The sequence below is a fragment of the Venturia canescens genome, chromosome 1, assembly GCF_019457755.1.
Source record: "Venturia canescens isolate UGA chromosome 1, ASM1945775v1, whole genome shotgun sequence".
Classification (NCBI taxonomy): domain Eukaryota; kingdom Metazoa; phylum Arthropoda; class Insecta; order Hymenoptera; family Ichneumonidae; genus Venturia; species Venturia canescens.
This window is the reverse complement of record NC_057421.1, coordinates 32,507,349-32,524,996: the sequence shown is the minus strand read 5'-3', so window position 1 is coordinate 32,524,996 and position 17,648 is coordinate 32,507,349. Positions and strand designations below refer to the sequence as shown.

General features: G+C 35.7%; 1 protein-coding gene across 2 annotated transcripts in view; it reads right to left on the bottom strand.

Moving 5' to 3' along the window:
- The window catches only part of LOC122419518 (adenylate cyclase type 6), a 106,744-nt gene extending 96,581 nt beyond the window's left edge, over positions 1 to 10,163 (bottom strand). For both annotated transcript variants that reach the window (XM_043434161.1, XM_043434151.1), the window contains exon 1: positions 9,057 to 10,163. The gene's annotated coding sequence lies outside the window, so the exon portion shown is untranslated. The remainder of the gene's footprint in view (positions 1 to 9,056) is intronic.
- Between the last annotated feature and the right edge of the window lie 7,485 nt (positions 10,164 to 17,648).

Here is a 17,648-nt window from a genome sequence, read left to right as displayed (position 1 = left end):
CACAATTCATTATGCTTTCAAGCTCTTGATTAATAATTTCGTGCGAGTATTTTCAGCGTTAATTGAGCACCGCATCACGCTAGAAATGAATGTATAAAGTACCTCAACGCCTCTACCGATACTCACCGTTCCAATTCCGTTGATTTTTATTCCAGCCATCAACGCACCGTTTACGCGAAATCATAGGAAAAATCGAAAATACTCTGTGGCGTGTGTGAGTTCGTGCCTCTTATGCGATTTAGGTTAAATAAAAGGCGCAAGGCCGATAAAAAAACGATAATAATGATAGCAAAAGCGTGAGTCTTGACTCATATGGAGAAAGATCTATGCGTGTCGGATAAAAATTTCGCCTGAGCACGAAGCCTTATTTCCAGCTCTATTATACGACTCACAATTTGTCGTTGGAGCGTAGGGTCAACGCTTTCGTCCCATTTCAAAAAATGGTTTTTTGCAAATCATTATTTCCATACTAAAAAAAAAAAAAATTGTCTATTCAATAGCATTTGATGTTATTATTGGAAGAATTTTCTTCATTCAACTGCAATGTTTTCGGAGAGAATGAATCTACAGTTGAATCTAAAACTATTTTATTCGTTTAATCATGTTTAACCTCACGATGATCATATTTTTCATTGCCAACTCGTATAATACTACATTTCGTTGTTTTAATAAATTTTTTTTCTCAGTGCATCAACATCGCGTTCCTTTTACAAAACTAATGTTACTAGTATACTGTAACTAATCGCGTGATTTTCAAATGCCCAATGCATAGCAATGTATCGGATTAAAACGAACAAAAATTGGACAACACTCTGATTCGTAAGGGTGGGATCACATGACCCGACGTAGTAAAAGGAGCCAAACGTCTTAGCGTGTGAACCCTCTATTTTGAAATTCGCCGATAAATTTTACGGAATGTCCTGACTAACGACTATTTATAGTGGTGAGCAAAAGCAGTTTGTGGAAATCGATGTTTCGTCTTTTTGGCCTCTCCCTCGAAAAATGACACTCCGAAAATTTTAATCGCGAGTTTTATATTTGTTTTGTTTTTTTCACTTAGTTAATGCAAATAAAAAACAGTTGCGACGAGTTGATTACTCACCATCAATTACCAGTCATTGAATGTTCCGAATCAGTCATGCGAGCTTAATAATATTTTTTCACAGATTTCATGTAAAAAATGTTCCTATAATTTATCAATTTCCCTTTTTTTGTATTGAAGCACACTTGGAAATGGAACGTTCACGAGAGTTTCCGCCTAATTGATTGAGATATTTTTATCACAAAGCGTCTGTTTAACATAGTTGTGAAATGAAGAAACATCGCTGTTATTTTACTCAATAAATAAGCTCACAAAGATTTGTGGCTCAGAAAGGAGATAATACTTTTAGGGCGTATTCTCTCAATGGGAGCAGGACCTTATAAGCCAGTAGAAATGGCATAGAAATCCTAAAAAAAATTAGATACACGCGGCCGTTGGGGCTTAATGCCGCAAATTATTATAGTGCGGAGGGTTGATGAAAGGTCTGTGGAATGGTGGACGAGGATCCAAGCGATAAAAAAATGAACACTCGCAACGTTAGAAGTGAAATCGAGATGTTTGAAAACATTGTGGAAAATAGTCAGTAAATTGGATGCTCCGGCACTTGCCAGTAGGATAGACTCGACGGTATAACCCAGTCTATAAAAATTCAATAATTACCACTTTCAAAGTTGATCCTCAAACTCTGAAAAATATCGTGCTAACTCCGTAATAAATTTCACGAAGGTGGTTTCGGCCATGAAGTACACGACATCAATATTCGAAAGTATTCTCACTTCAACCTGAAACTTTTTTCAGACGACAAACAAAAACTTTCCTCACGGACTTCAAGCAAAAGAAGGTTCGCCCGAGCGCATGAGAATATGTGAAATTTTCAAACGAGATCGCTTGTCCGGATAATTTCATTATAGACAAAATTCGACGTTTGTTGAGTTAAATAACGATGGTTGTTGGTGCATCTTCAGGAAAGTCATGTTATTCGAGTGCTTAGTAAAATAGAGAATTTGCATACTTCGATAAATCTCTTTTTACGCTTGATTGAAAAAGTTGCTGGCATTTCATTGAGTTATGTTCGATTGGATGGGATGAAAAATGGAGAAGGCTTCTCGACCAAAGCAAGCAGATATAGCAGTCGTTTCTAAATGAAAAAACAAAACGAACTTTCGTGAAGAAAAATCTCCGAATTCTTCATGCGAAATAACTGTACGTGCTCCAACTATAAAAATGTAAGACGACTAAGACATCCGGAATTAATGAAGATTCCCACCTTAATTCTACCCATTATTTATAGGATTCTTCTCGCTTGCTTGGCCAACTCTGCTTTGTCATTACGCTTACTTGACGAATAGCAAGCCTTCGAATGAATTATAATAACCTGGCTGTTCAATATTCATTCGAAATCGATTGAATGAACATATCAAGAATGTAATAAATAAAACAAATAAAAAATCTCTTTCTTATCGCGAATACTTCACGCACGCATCAGCCTTTGGTGCCTGTAAGAAAATCGATTTCACCCCTAATGTTGGTGCTATGAAGATTCTGTTGAAATTTCCATCAATTTTTCAAGAGATTCTCAATCATTTTATTCGCTTCGATTGAATATACTGATTAGTCTAATTTCGATAGAGAATGGTTACAATGCAGAGTAATATTACAATTTTTCGACATTTTTCAACACGCAGTCTCTTCCACGGAGTCGTACAAGTACGATTTTGCGCGCAAGACTTCAAGCTGAGCTAAAATAATCGAAAAAAGCATCTTGACATGTCCTATTACAATTCTTTCCAAGGACTGGACTCTTCTTCAAATCTTCTAACGCGCACTTCAAGTTGAGAATCGGAGATGTCCCATTGAGAAACATCCACTAACGACGCGACAGCTGACCGTGCGGCGAGGAGGACGTTGGAGCTTCAAGATATCTGTCAACTATTATGCGAGATGGCATTCTCAGTTTATGATGATAGTATGCCAAACCACGTGCACCACATGGTGATAATTCCGCACCCGGAATAATTTACAAACGTCGCGGGAAACGTCATTAAAAAGCATAAAAAACGAAAAACTTTAATGAGAACATATATGCAGATTAAAGCAGCAGTTGGGTGGGGATAAAATATTAGAATGACCAAAAATTCGAACATATAAAATCGCGAGTTATTATAAACTTCGAATGATAATGCGGAGACAGATCAATTCGACTGGAGCTTCGAATATCGAAAATAAATAAAATAGAAACGTCAAGGTTCGAAACACGTTTACATCGAAAATAGAATGTAAAAATCGCCCACAAAACAATGACTAAAATATCGATTTTCCGAAATTCTAATACTATCGGCCTTTCGATTCATAAATTACTACAATCGTGAATATTACTGTGAATATTAACAAACCCGAAAATATAATAACGAAAGAGTAAATATTATTGAGGTTGAAATACTGAAACACGAAACGTTAGAAACCGATCACAATAAAAAAATGCAACGGAGCTCAAAATACACGCGTCTCACTCACTCGCACCTACTCAGACTGGCGATCTCCAATTTCAAACATCGCCATTTTGACTTTCGCCTTTTCGAGCCATCACTATTTCTGCATATCTAATTTTTATAGATTCTCAAAATTCACTTTCGATTTTTTGCTATTCTGTATACTCCGGTCCGTCCATAAAACATGTACTCTCCGTTTTGAATTCGAAAATATGAAATTTTGACATTCGTATGGTCTGTTGAAATTGCATTCGAAATGAAAACTATCGAAATGTAGATTTTCGAGTAAAAAAAATTTCGAAATATCGACCGTTCTACAATTTGGTTATTTGACTTATCGAACCCTGCCCGTTTGTTTCGCATCTACACACTACAATATCGTGAGGTTATTCTGAATTTGAAATAAAGATCTTACGATTCGGCACTGTAACAACCTTTTGAAGTTTTCGTAACTAGACAACGAATAAAGCATCAAAGTACACTCGAGAAATAGATGTACGAAACTGCGGAGAAACAGAACGCATTAATTTCGGGGTAGCAGTTGACACGGAGGAGGTAATTTGTTCAACGTCATCAAATGTTATTCAAAGGCTCCATGTGCAAATGGCGTATAATGCCGGTCTCGCGAAATTCGCATGCTCGATGACCTCGCGCGTTGATTTCGATCGTCGACGTCAGGCTCCGACAATCACAACGATAAATGGAGGAAACATGTAAAGACCTTGCGATTCGCACACCTTCACGAGCAAGAACTATATCGACTCCTCTATGTACAGTCATTACGTTATCTGTGATGTTAAATCGCATAAATATAAATATGCAGACTGCGAATCCTATCGATGTGAATAATTAATTGTCCGAAATTACCGACCATTTTCATCTGCTCAATATTACGTAGACTTCACAGATTAAAGCCTCACTTTCGATTTCAAGTATGAAAAAACTTTTAATATTATCCAAAATTTCTAATCTTGCGTACAAATTATTTCTACACTGAGAATAAAAAGTGATTGGAACAACGAAATGTGGTATTATGCGAGGTGAATAAAATAGTTTTAGATCAAACTGCAAATTTATTCTCTCCGAAAATATTGCAATTAAATGAAGTCAACTTCTCCGATATTCAACCATTTTTTTTTCTCAGTGTACGAAATTAAAAAAAAAAACTGAAATTTCGGTTGTTTTCGATTGATTCGCTTCATTTGGAAAATTGTTTACGGCGAAAAAAAAAATTGCACAATTTGTTGTAGCGGATCAAAATGAAAAGATCGTCGGTTAAGAGTAAATAAAATTTGTTTACTCTTGTAAACTTTTGATCGAAAACGAGTAGGAATAAATGAAGCAAGATAACGAAAATAAAAGTTGTTTTTTCGGAGAAACAATGTCGTTCTCGGGGTATACGGAGGAGGCGACTGATCCGAGTATTTCGAGACGAGGGCATTAAGCATAGCCCGACGATTGAATTTGAGATGAAATTTTGATTCGAGTGCTATCCATTGACGTAAATTCTTCTTTTTGTGCACTTTCTTGGTCGTTCTCGTGAAAGAAATTGTGTTTGTCTTTCATCTGAATACGGGTTCGCCAGAGACGACCAAGGATCCGAATATATTTTTTCATGAGGGCATTACCTTTGAGACAGACATGGACTGGCGCCCCTTTGTTGTCGAAAACAAAACGATATGGACGAAGACGATCGATATGGTCCTCTTCATTCGTACGTCGAATACATGCATACGCACGGCGCTCTATTACACTCGTCTTTAAAAGCCCCACACGTATTTCATATATAAATGAGAATTTAATGAAAATGAAGAAAAAACCAACGCGTTATGGCTATAAGTGAAAAGCCCTTATGGGGTGCGGTAAAAGCTTTTACAAATCGAATTCGCTTTTCAAATTTACTTCTCTCGAGGGAGCCCTATCGAATCATGAGCTTTACCGTGCTCCTCCAATATATTACATCATTTGCATTATTTTGTCACTACCTCGTCGAAATATTCCATAATTTTTTAATAAACACTTACGAAAACCTGCTCTCAAAAATGTTTTCAATTATTTTTATTACAGTATTTGTCACGATAAATTTTCAGACACAATGCCGTTGAAATTGATTTTCCAAATCGCCGTCCACCCCTAGGGTCGACCCCGATGATAAAATAGCAAACGGTTACAACAAGAGCGAATTCCGTGAAATATTTTTTTCTCTATTTTTTTTATTAGCATTACCTTCGTAACCGTGAGCGAACGAACATACGATCGTAGTACGTTCGAGTAAAATGCAATTTCGTGCTTTTGCTAACTCATGAAAATTAATCGAAAGTTGAATGAAGCAAATGCGAAATCCTCTCGATGCAGTTTAATCGTAAAATCAACCCGAACGAATGTTATATAATAGGACAATATTTAAACATATGACATGGAGGAACTTGCGGTTACACTTCGTACAGTAATAAGCTGATCGTGTGAGATTGTTAACCTTTTTTGGTGCATAAAAAAATAAAATGAAACTTGAATCTTTCGACGACGATTCATCAGAAAACTGTCCTTATTTTTTGATCGTTATTACAGAAACGAAAATACTCGTCTGCAACTGTAACTACATTTATTTTGAATTCAAACAAATGGTAAATTCAAGCAGATGACGACTGATGATGACTTGACACTGCACAATAAATTTAAATAAAAAGTTTTATTAATAACGCGCACACGGGCGGATTCATTGGACTTCATCAAGGGAAAGTAAAGTTTTGTTATTCTACTCGCATTCTGTTCTCCAAAATCTAAACAGCACGTGGGCAATGAAGATTGACAGGGTGAGGGAACTCAGCAGTAGAGTCATATAATGAGATCGAAAGCTTCTTTCGAACGCAAGGCATGTCGAATATATCTATATCGATTTAATAGTCAAGGCATCGAGAGAATCGTGAAGCAAACTCGTCAAGCTCGTTCGCGTAATCTTATATGAATAACCCTAGCCCAACAAAGAGGAAAGACGATATCCCGCAATCCTGAGATTTGATCCTCATCGATCGCAAAATCAGTGTCAGGTGGTTTGCCGTATCATTTACAAAGTTGCATGGATTTTTCAAGTGATTACTTTTTTGACTTGATTTTACTAATGCTTCATTTCGTTCGCATCGTTAGAACAACAGCCCAAAAGACACCTTTCACATGTATCTTCTTCTAGGGGATTATTCACTATGAAAACGTAATTGAAAAAATTCGTAAGCTACCTCGTCGACTACTTTTGAAGTCGCTGTTCTTAGTGGTGTCATTAAAATTTTGCTAAAACCCCTTTTTTTATTAGGATTTTGCAAATTAAAGCAAAAAAGTGGGAATTTTTGGGGTACGCTTATTTTTTAAATCCAGGATTCGGAAGCCTTGTCATATTATTTTCCAATGATAAAGTGCATAAATCATATTCTCGATGTTTGTACTTTCGAAGCATATGTTTGGTTTTTTCTTCTCTAGGCTCACCATTGCAAATAAACGGTAAAATTGCTAAAATAAAATTAAAAATTTTTAGAGTATTCAAATTTTGTGATGGAGAGGAGTATTTCAGAGTTGATTTATAAATTACACATGATGTCCAAGATTTTCTGCGTCGCTGATCCCAAATTTGTTATTACTTTTGGAAAATTAATTAATTTAAACAATTTATTTAAACAATATTTGACAGAAAAACAACATTTGCCAAAATTGTTTTCAAAATCATGCACAATAAACACATTTGATGCAAATTACAAAAAATGAAATTTTTTAAAAATTATTCATTGCGAGAAGTAATGTATTGGTAATATGTTGTCACTATTTGTTTATAAAAATTATTTCAATTGTTTAAGCAATTTATTTAAAGAAAGTATGATGAAAAATTGAAATTTTCTCAAAATTGTTACGCCGGAAAAAATGTTAGAAACATAGGGGAATAATTTTTTCACAAAATTCGATGAAACAAAATTTTAATTAGGCAACAAAAATAACTGCTTTTTTGTTTTATTTTGTAAAAACTTACCAAAAAAACACAGTAAATAATCTCCTAGAAAAGGGTACATGCGCGTTAAATATTTCGGGAACGATTTAACGAAAATATTATTTTTAAAAATCTGTGATTATTTTGAGAAAAACGTATGCTCGTGAACTTGGGAAATGATGACAACAAATGGGAACTTTTCAAGTTTTACTAATCAGTTAATGAGTTAGATCAACCCTATGAATGACCATTAAAATATACAGAGTGAAGCAAAAGTGCTACAATTCTCAATGGATTTTATGTATAGGAGGACTAAATTAAACACACGTATTCATATTCCAAAGTGTGCACCTATCAAAACAAACTGCACTGGATCGTGAGCCAACAAAACACTCCTTCTTTGTCATAACTTAGGAGCATGAAGAAGAGCGTCTAAAAAAAGAAAATGAAGAAGAAGAAGAGAGAGAAAGATCTAATTTCATGTCCATACTCCACAGCAACCGGTGGATATTTTTGTTCTTTTAACTTCGATTGAGCGTGAGCTCTTGGAGAAAATGATAAAATATAAACTCCCGAAAACTCCGTTACGTTCTAACTACGACCAAATTCTAAAGATAGTGTTTTTCGCATAATTCGTACACAGTATACTCGCCAACTGCAACATCTGTAACTGAATTGCCGACACTCGTAAAAGCTACTGCTCCATTTCTCTTTATTTATATGTTTTGAAATTGAAACAGGCTAATAAAATGGTCGTCTTATTTATTAGCTTCGTAAAAATTTTTTAATCGATAAGATTTATGATTACTAAAGAGAAAAGATATTTCATTTTGAGATTGAATCATTACGATTCAATTTGTATTTTTCAACAAATATGAAAATCAATCGACTCGTTTTTTTACAAACCACTAAAAAGAATGTTTTTCCTGGCGCCTTATTATTACGTCTATGTTCGAAATTCTAACCGACAAATAATCAATGGTTCAATAAAAATCATTCTCTTGGAAACCATTCCACGAATTCCTGTCTCAGAAAGTTTTTTTTTCTAGTAGCGGCAACGAAATTTGTGGAATCCGATGAATTTTGGCGTGTCTGATCGAAACAGCTGTTACTACTACCCACAATTTCATAACGAGATAGCAGTCATTGGTTGTACTTTTATTGGATTTTCTTTCCCATGTTGAAGTAACCTGTCTTATCTGACTGCTGACCGGGCTCGTATTTTGTGCTGCACGCAAACACTGAAACATTTCATTCGAACAATATATTCCACTTCGAACGCGATTTATAAATGATTGTTGTTATTCGCACAAGTAGATACAACTGGATTAAGCTTGGATGAGCCATAACACGCTCGTACCACTCTAATAGTCGCGCTTAAGCGATACGAACGAGAACGGCGTCATTACAAAAGATGTAAAAATCGTCACTGAGAGAATTTTGAAGACTCTGCAAGTGTTGATTCAACAGTTACAAGACACGCGAACGACGTTTACACAGAAAAAAAACATCACGTTACATTACGTCGTGGAATGGTTCACGATACAATACTTACGATTGTTTCGCATGATATTATTATTCTCCGACGATCAGCACGTGAGCCGCATCAGTCCGATTGAGCTCAAGCTCTTTCCATTCTCAGTGCACTTTTTGATACTTTTCACCGGCGAACAATGAAAACTTGTGAAGGCGTACAATAATCTCTGATTATCTAATTCGCTCATTTCTTGAGTAGTCAATCGAGGATGGAAAAGAATCGAACATTTTTCCAAATTTTCAGACGGCTTGCCGTCGAAGTTTTAGCAGAAATGATCGAAATGATCACGGCTAATTATGAATTCCCTTATCAAAGCTTATCGTGATTGATTCATTTTTAAAACTTGCCACCGAAAAACAAAACACCAAATCGAACGTTGCTTTTTCCGAAATCGGAAGTGCGCGCGGATATATTCGATTGTAATGTGCAAATAACACTTTTTTTTAAACCGTTTACAATCGATCAGTTGCGCCCTTGGTTACCAGCCCGGAATTATGAATATTATGCTTGTGAAATTTGTCGCACGCAATAATTCCCCACGGTTATTTATTCAACACTGTGTCACGAGGGAAATTCAATTTCATCGTAAAGCTGCACAATACTCAGCCGAAACTCTTGCTTTCTCCGATGGGGGAGGAAATTCTCGAATAGTGTTCGTAATGAATTGAATCACTCAAAGAATAATTTACCTTTTAAATTTTTCATTTAATTTAACATCTATTAAACTTATATTTTCACTTGCAAAGTATTATCATTTATTTTCTCATTAGTCCGTAAAGTTTAACAAAACAGTACATCACTCAATCACGACGCTCCTTTCTTATCAGTTTTTAGCATCGTACAATCCGTTTTTTAATATAAAAATAAAAAATGATAATAAAATAAACATTTGCTCATGTGCGTTACTCATTAAACTGTTTTTCTCGTTTATTTATTATCGATTGAACCAATATTTTGACGTGTTTCACTCATCGTTGACTTCCCATAATTCTTCAATGCAGTCGACAAGAAAATTCAGTACAACCTCATAGTAATTCCGATTTTGCGAAATTTCTTTGATCGTAGTTTTCAAAGCACGAATTACGCTGTGAGATGCGAGTCGAGGAGCGAGCGCGACCCGCTTCACTCGCTTGCCGCGCGGTGACTGAGCCATAAGCGAATTCTCGCCGATTGCTGTTGATCGAAACTCTGCGCACTTGGGTAAGACGGTCTCAGCAGTGTACATGCATAAATACTATATACAGACGTATGTGTGTATATATCAACCGAAAAAGTAACTAACCATCAAAAATGGGGGATAAAGAAATACCCAAAAATAAAAATAGTGAACACAGTATGGAAATTGGAGCGAATATGGCCAGAAAAGCCTACGGCATTTTATTTATAGCTTTGAAAACAAATTGCCCTGTGGGACGCTCTTTTATTATAATGTTTTTGATACGTTTTTTGGGTGGAGATCAAATGTTGGAATGACTAAAATTTCGAACAGCTAAAATCTCGAGTGTATAAACTTCGAATGATAATATGGAGACGGATAGATTTGACTAGAGCTTTGAATGCCCAAAATAAATAAAACAGAAACTGCAAGGTTCGAAGAACGTTTACATCGAAAATAGAATGTAACAATCGCCCATAGGACGATGATGAGTAAAATATCGATTTTGCGAAAATTCGACTATCACTCTTTCGATTAATAAATTATTACAGTCAGCGATACTGTGAAAATTCACAATTTTGAAAATATAATAACGAAAGCCCAAATATTACTGAGGTTGAAATACTGAAACACCAAAAAGTCGAACAGTCAAATTAGCGAAACGTTAGAAAGTCGATCGATCAAAATAAAGAAATGCAGTATGGAGCTCCAAATACACGCGTCTCACTCACTCACTTACTCAGACCGGTGATCTCCAATTTTGCTACTCTATATTCTGGCCTGTCTGTAAAACAATTACTCTCCATTTTGAATTCGAAAATATGAACTTTTGACATTCGGATGGTCTGTTAAAATTGCATTCGAAATGAAAACTATTGAAATATATATTTTCGGGTAAATACGAATTCAAAGAATGAATTTTTGATTAAACACGCAATCTGCTGAATAGTCGATCGGGAATAAGAATTTCGAATTATTTATTTTTCTCCAAACTGATATCACAACTTTTAAAATTTCGAAATATCGACCGTTCTACAATTCAGTTATTCGACGTATTGAACCCCACCCGTTTTTTATTTTTTTTTATATTTTGTTTATTCGCACGACTTTATTCTCACCCTGCTTCGCCACTTCACTAATTTCCATATTTCCTACAAAAACGCCGAAACTGATCAAGAGCCAGAAGAAAATGCGGAAAATTCGATGAATCAATGCAACTGTAGTTTACATGCATAGATCCAATTGGTTAGCGCAGTTATATAAAAACACAATTTTAGGCTTTGGACTGAGCGGTCATTCAAGCAGGTTCGCATTGTCCAAGACTGCGTCATTCGGGAGATCGTAATCTAGTAAATTTAAAAGTTTTCGAGCACGTTCGAATCAACTGTAGCGATTTTTTTCAAACGATTGAGCGAGTAAAACACGCCCACGGAATAATCGCTGATCTCTTGGGGTAAAACTGACCTTCTCCTCACATTATAATAGCCTCCATAAAGAATGATAGGTGCTCTGCAGTATAAACTCGAAGGGGAGCATGCAGATGTATAGAGTTCCTCATATATTAGGGGTTTTATTCCACCCCACAGAATTTCTGCTTACAAAAAGAAGCTGCTCCTGTCTGCGTCTCGGTCTGCGTTTCTATAAAAATTATATACCTACACGAAGACGAAAAAATATTGTAAGTTCCTTCGTACCGTGATCCATGATATGCATAAATGAGAATGCCCGTGAATGGAAATGTGAAATTTTAAAACAGAGAAACACTGTGCAATGTGGAATATTGAAAGACTTAGAAAATAAATTTGTTGATGCTTTCGTACTGATTTGAGCTGATTGATTTCGTTCACTGACATACCAAGGAGAAGGATGTACATAAAAAATTATGACAAAATTCAAAATTGAATATTCGGGAGCCTCTTTACTTAAAAGATCGAATTTTTGACCATTTTTTCGACATATATTCGATCCCAAAAATGATTCATTTACCTGCTACCTTTTCAAATTTCTAAGTATATCTTTTCGATAATATTACTGAGAGTAACCTCCCAAAATTTCATCCAGATCGTTCGATAAATGTTTGAGCTACAACACGAGCAGTTTTTGAAAAAATCGTTCCGAATTAATGGCGTTTAGAGTTATTTCAACATATGTGAAAACTATTGATTGCAGTGATTTCTGATTACATGCGATTACTTCGCGAATATCCAATATTTTTGAGTTTTCCTTTGGGCAGTATATTCCTTGAGTATCATACTTTTAAAATATGTAAAAAAAGGTAAAACGATTTTTTCAAAAATCTTGCCTCAATACAATTCATCGCACTGCACGTTTCATGCATACAACATTTTTCGATTCGTCCATAATGAATACGCTCTAGCTCGCATCAAGGGTAAAAACGAAAAATCGATCCATCAAGCACATACCTTGAACCCCCGGAAGTGGCGTGGTAGCTGATGATGAGAAAACTTTCGCATTCAATATTTTTCTGTACTCAAAACATTTCTTTAAACACAAATACGTTGAAGTGATGATAATCGCAGGCAATGAAAGAAAGCGAGTTTCACCGCGAATCACATCAGGCATTTCCTACTTGTATCGATGCACAATTTTCCTCGTCAATTTTTTCTTTTTCTTCTGCTTCATTTTGTTAAATAAAAATTGGAGTTCAGAACTTGTATCTATATTTTTCCCTATCCATGGTTCGATTTCAAGATTTTCATAATTTCGTTACAATTCAATTTCTCGGCGATTGATCCCTCGTCAACAACGAGAAGGAAGAAGAAATGATTTTTTCTGGGATGAAAAAATCTTGAATTTCTCGATAGGTCAAAATTCAACAAATCAGCCACTGTTTTTGTGGAAAGCTCGTTTTAGACGACTTGTTGTAACGCAGTAGAATATTAAATAAAGTTATAGCTTCCTATTTATAAACCGTGCATGGCAATACTTACACGAGCTTTGACAGTGGATAACGACCCGAGAGATTGCTCACTTTATCCTTTATGCTCTGGTATTATTACCAGTACTTGGTCACATCGAAAAAATGTAATATTATCATAAAAACAAAAATCATATTTATTGAGCCATCCAGGATAAACTTCACGGTTTCAATTCACACCTCTCAATCTCACGATGAGTTTCGCTATCATACAAGGACATAAGCACACTCAAGGTAAAAACCATCGTTCTATCGCTGCAACAGTCGTGGTTTTTGAAAAAAATGTCGAACATTTTTTACGTTGCAACTCGACCAAAAGCAAACAATCGAGAACACCGATAATTCAGCATCACCGATCGCCTCATTCGAAATTCGACGTTGAGTAACATTTAAAAATTTTCAAGAATGCGAATCAGTTGACCAGCACGAAGGATCATTTTCGTTGAGATTTATCATTTTTAGTATTCTCTAGTTTTGATTAATCTCATACTCGTTTATAAATTGACTTTTCGCACGTCTCAAGTATCTTTTACAGACTACACCTGCTGGTCATAATTGCATCTTTTTTCTATTACAAAAAATGCTTCAAACTCATTGTTTTTTTAAGCGTATATGAATATATCTCGAATTCAGTAAACTCTTCCATCGATATAGCCCCGAACAGAATACTTCAAATATAGGAATACCGAATGAAAGTCCGCATAAAATATGCTAAGAGTCAGCATATCAGACGAGCATATTGTGGAATCATGTTTTCCACTATGGCATAACATATTTGACTTCGTATGCTCGTCTATATCATGCATGTGGAGGTATACGAGTGTGTACCTCCACATGCAGGCTCTTGACTGTATGTTCACGTAGGTAGGTAGGTACACGGAGTGTACCTACCGTGTATGTATTATAATATATTAAATCATCCATACAAAAGTTTGTTGGAAGGAAAAGGGCGTGTACGTGAGTTCGCACCTTGAAAATGTGCCTTTTTGTCTCGAAGCAAACGAGCCACAGTTCGGAATGTTATTTGCACGGATTCTTCGCTCTTGGCGGCCGTTCTGTCAACACAACCTTGTGACAAATCATTAACTCTACACCAAGTTGACGAGAACTACCCAAATAACTCCCTCTTTCTCTGTCCCACCCTATTCCTGCCTCATTATTTCAAGCACATCAGGCGAATAATATTCTTAGAAATAATTTGAATGCTCGAGTAGCTCTTTCGACCCAATCGTATCTGATGATAGTGATTAGTTGGAAACTAACGTTTTACGTGTATTCCGAATATCGACGAAATACTGTTTAGCCACGAACTTGTTACGTATTTTAAGCGAATGAAATTATTTTATCATTCACTTATCCTGGAATCAATGAGATGAGGAACGTAGACTTTTTCAAGATCGACAAACCATTCCTGCGTGCGACAAACCGTCACGGAATAATCACACATTCAGTGTTTGGAAAAAAAACTTCATTCGTGCAAGCATAATTTTAGAATTCTACAAATTTTTCATAATTGGAGTATTATTAGAATAAGATTTCATTACTGTGGTAAATTCTTCGTCAAACTTGGAAGAATTGTTGTTATTGATAAAAAAGTTATCTTGATTGTGGCTTTGAAAATGAGAGCTGTAACGACAGTACGAAAAAAGTGGGTATTTTCGTTTCGAATGAACGAAGATTAAACAAAATCGGGGTAATTAAAAAATTTCAACCGTGTTTCGTCGTTGATTTTGTTTTGTCCGCGAAGACCGTCACGAAGGGACGACGAGTTATCAAGGACGAGTGTTCAAGGGATTAAGGCCAAAAATAGCTGAACTCCAACTCGATACTTTTACAAGAAGTTAGCAATAAGTTTATTTAAAAAGGTTACAGATTCGAGGTTTATTTTCCTCGAGACGAACCGTTCAAAATTTCATCAAAGACTGCCGAATTTCGGTCAGTCACTTATTTTATTGATTCGATTGACTTTTCCCCTCTTCGATGCAATTGCTAACCCCGATTTCAACGGTGACATCAGTGCGATGTGCACTTTAAGGGCGTCGATTACTTATTCCTCATCATTCTACATTTATGTTGAAAACGCTTACCAATAACTGCGTCATTCTAAGTGTGCAAATCTGGGGCACAACTATTTACAAAAGTAAAGAATCTTTTTCTTAAGCTTAATCAAAAAGAAGGAAGGAAAATTTGAAAAACAAAAATTGAACTGTAGATCCGCTGTTTATAATTGTCTCTACCACCGCCAGCTTCAACTTTCAGTACTGAAATAAATGTTTACTCGATGGGTTCATCAGCGAGCTACAACTTCAGTCTGTGTGTTTCAAGTACTTCCGCAATGTGCACATCTAAAAATACTATATGCATGCTGGGCACAACTTAACCGCAATCCAAAGTTTTTGCAGCAGTACAGATCGAACTTTTTATTTAGCCAACATGGTTACTGCAGGAACCAAAAGCCTTCTTGAGTTTGATGAAACCGGTTAAAGCATGCACGTGCATTTTGTACTTCGAGCTGACTCGTGCTACGCGCAAATTGGCTGTTACGAAAAGTTCAGGTTGGAGAGTGATAAAACCTCTGATTTATCTTCGCGGCAATGCAGAAAAGTACGTTTGCTTCTTTTGAAATCTACGGACGAATGAAAGACCCTTCGACATCATTTTACCACGGATTTTATCACTTGGAATTATATTAAGGTGCATCAAAATTAACGTCATACGATAATGCATAATTCATGGGTCTTTCGTCGTGGTTCTTTACACAGATGGAAAAAGGAAACGAGCGGAAATTTTGGGGAAACTACCTTTTTTTACGTACTAATGATTTCCGTTGGGACTTCGAGAAAAAGAAATATCGATTTTTTTTCATCACCCTAATGCATAGATTCGTTGCGAACTCCACATTCCCATAGTAGTGAACTTAACTCTTCTAACATTCCAACAAAATAGTGCAGTCGTATATTCTATGACAGGCCAAATAAGTCAGCTACTTTGCCTGATTGTATTAACCCAGTTCTTATCGATTGCTCTCGGGCTTTCATTTTCGCTTTGTCAATAAATACGTAGATATATATAGATGTGTATAAATGCATTCGATATACGTACATTAGAATATGTATGCGTTTCCATACATGCAGAGAATTTGCTGGACACAAGCATATATTACAAAACTTTTTATATTCTCTGGTATTCGGCTTTGAGAAAACATTGTTAAAATATGCGGGGATTAATTGGTTTTGGGTAGGATTGCAATTGCTTTTATAACCGTTTTTCATTCTCATGCGACCATTTTTTAAAAACTTTTATTCAAATATTCAATGAGTAAGCTGAGGCATATGAGAAAATCGTTGAAATCGATCTGGAATTTTTTAGTCTTGTATTTTAAGTACTACCGAAGAAGTTTCCAGCAAAGGAATTTGGGACAATGCTTTGAATAAAATATGAAACGTTTCTTGCCTGCTTTTCATACCGTAACCTCTCAGTCTTTTTGACTCTTGCGACTTGCGAAATTTCATTCAATCGTATAAGAGTATAAACTTATAGCAAATTTCTGCTGCATAGCAATTTTATTTCTAAATTTTGTATTGAAAAATTCATTTTTTTCGATAACTCCGATTAAGTTTTTTCATTCCCTTTTTCCTCTAAAAGTAGTAGCCAAAAATTGGTTCACTCAAATAGCAGAGCTTACCAATAATTCAGAGGTATAAAATAACAGAATCGAGAAATCCAAAACTTTTCTTCCAAGTATTTTTTACATTTAAAAAATGCATCAAAAGTATTCGTGGATAAAAAAATGTGAAGCTTTGGAATTGTGAAAGTGGCGTAAAATATTTCGCGTGCCTCGTTCCACTCCTTCTCTTCGAATTCTTTTCTCCGCTTTTCTGCTTTTTTTCTGCCCCATCTCTATCTTCACTCCTTTCTTTTTCCTCCGTTCAGATTGAGAGTTACCCCCCCAACGGGGGTCGTCGGTGACTATCGTTGACAAAGTCGTCGCGAGGGTGTGCCACTGACATTTATCCCATCACTCCTTTACAACTTTCCCGTTAGTTTCAGCAAATTTCTATACACAAAAGTTCCATATACAGACTGTTGTGTATATTGCGTTATTCTCCCTAACAAAGTTGTCTAAATTTCTGTTCCAAATTAACCCATACAGGTGTAAACAATCGGACAGTCTTTTCCATTTACTTATATTTTTCTGCCAGCGAACATGCTGTGAAAGAGCATGTGCGATGAGATGCAGAGTACTCCAACGGTGGAGAAAAACATCATCGTATTCATGAATGAAATTGAGCGAGTTTCCTGAATTACCAGTAAATACTTTTCATTCTTTTTCTTCGTCCGTTTGCTTTTTTTTCCATTATTTATATATTTTTGATATCGAAGGTGCGTTCATTTTTTCTTTAAATGGCAATGTTTTTTTAACATAAATACGACAAATTGGTCATAGAACTCTTTGGTCTTAGCCAATGGGACATGATATTTGCGGATTATGGAAAAAAAATCAAATTTTCCTTAT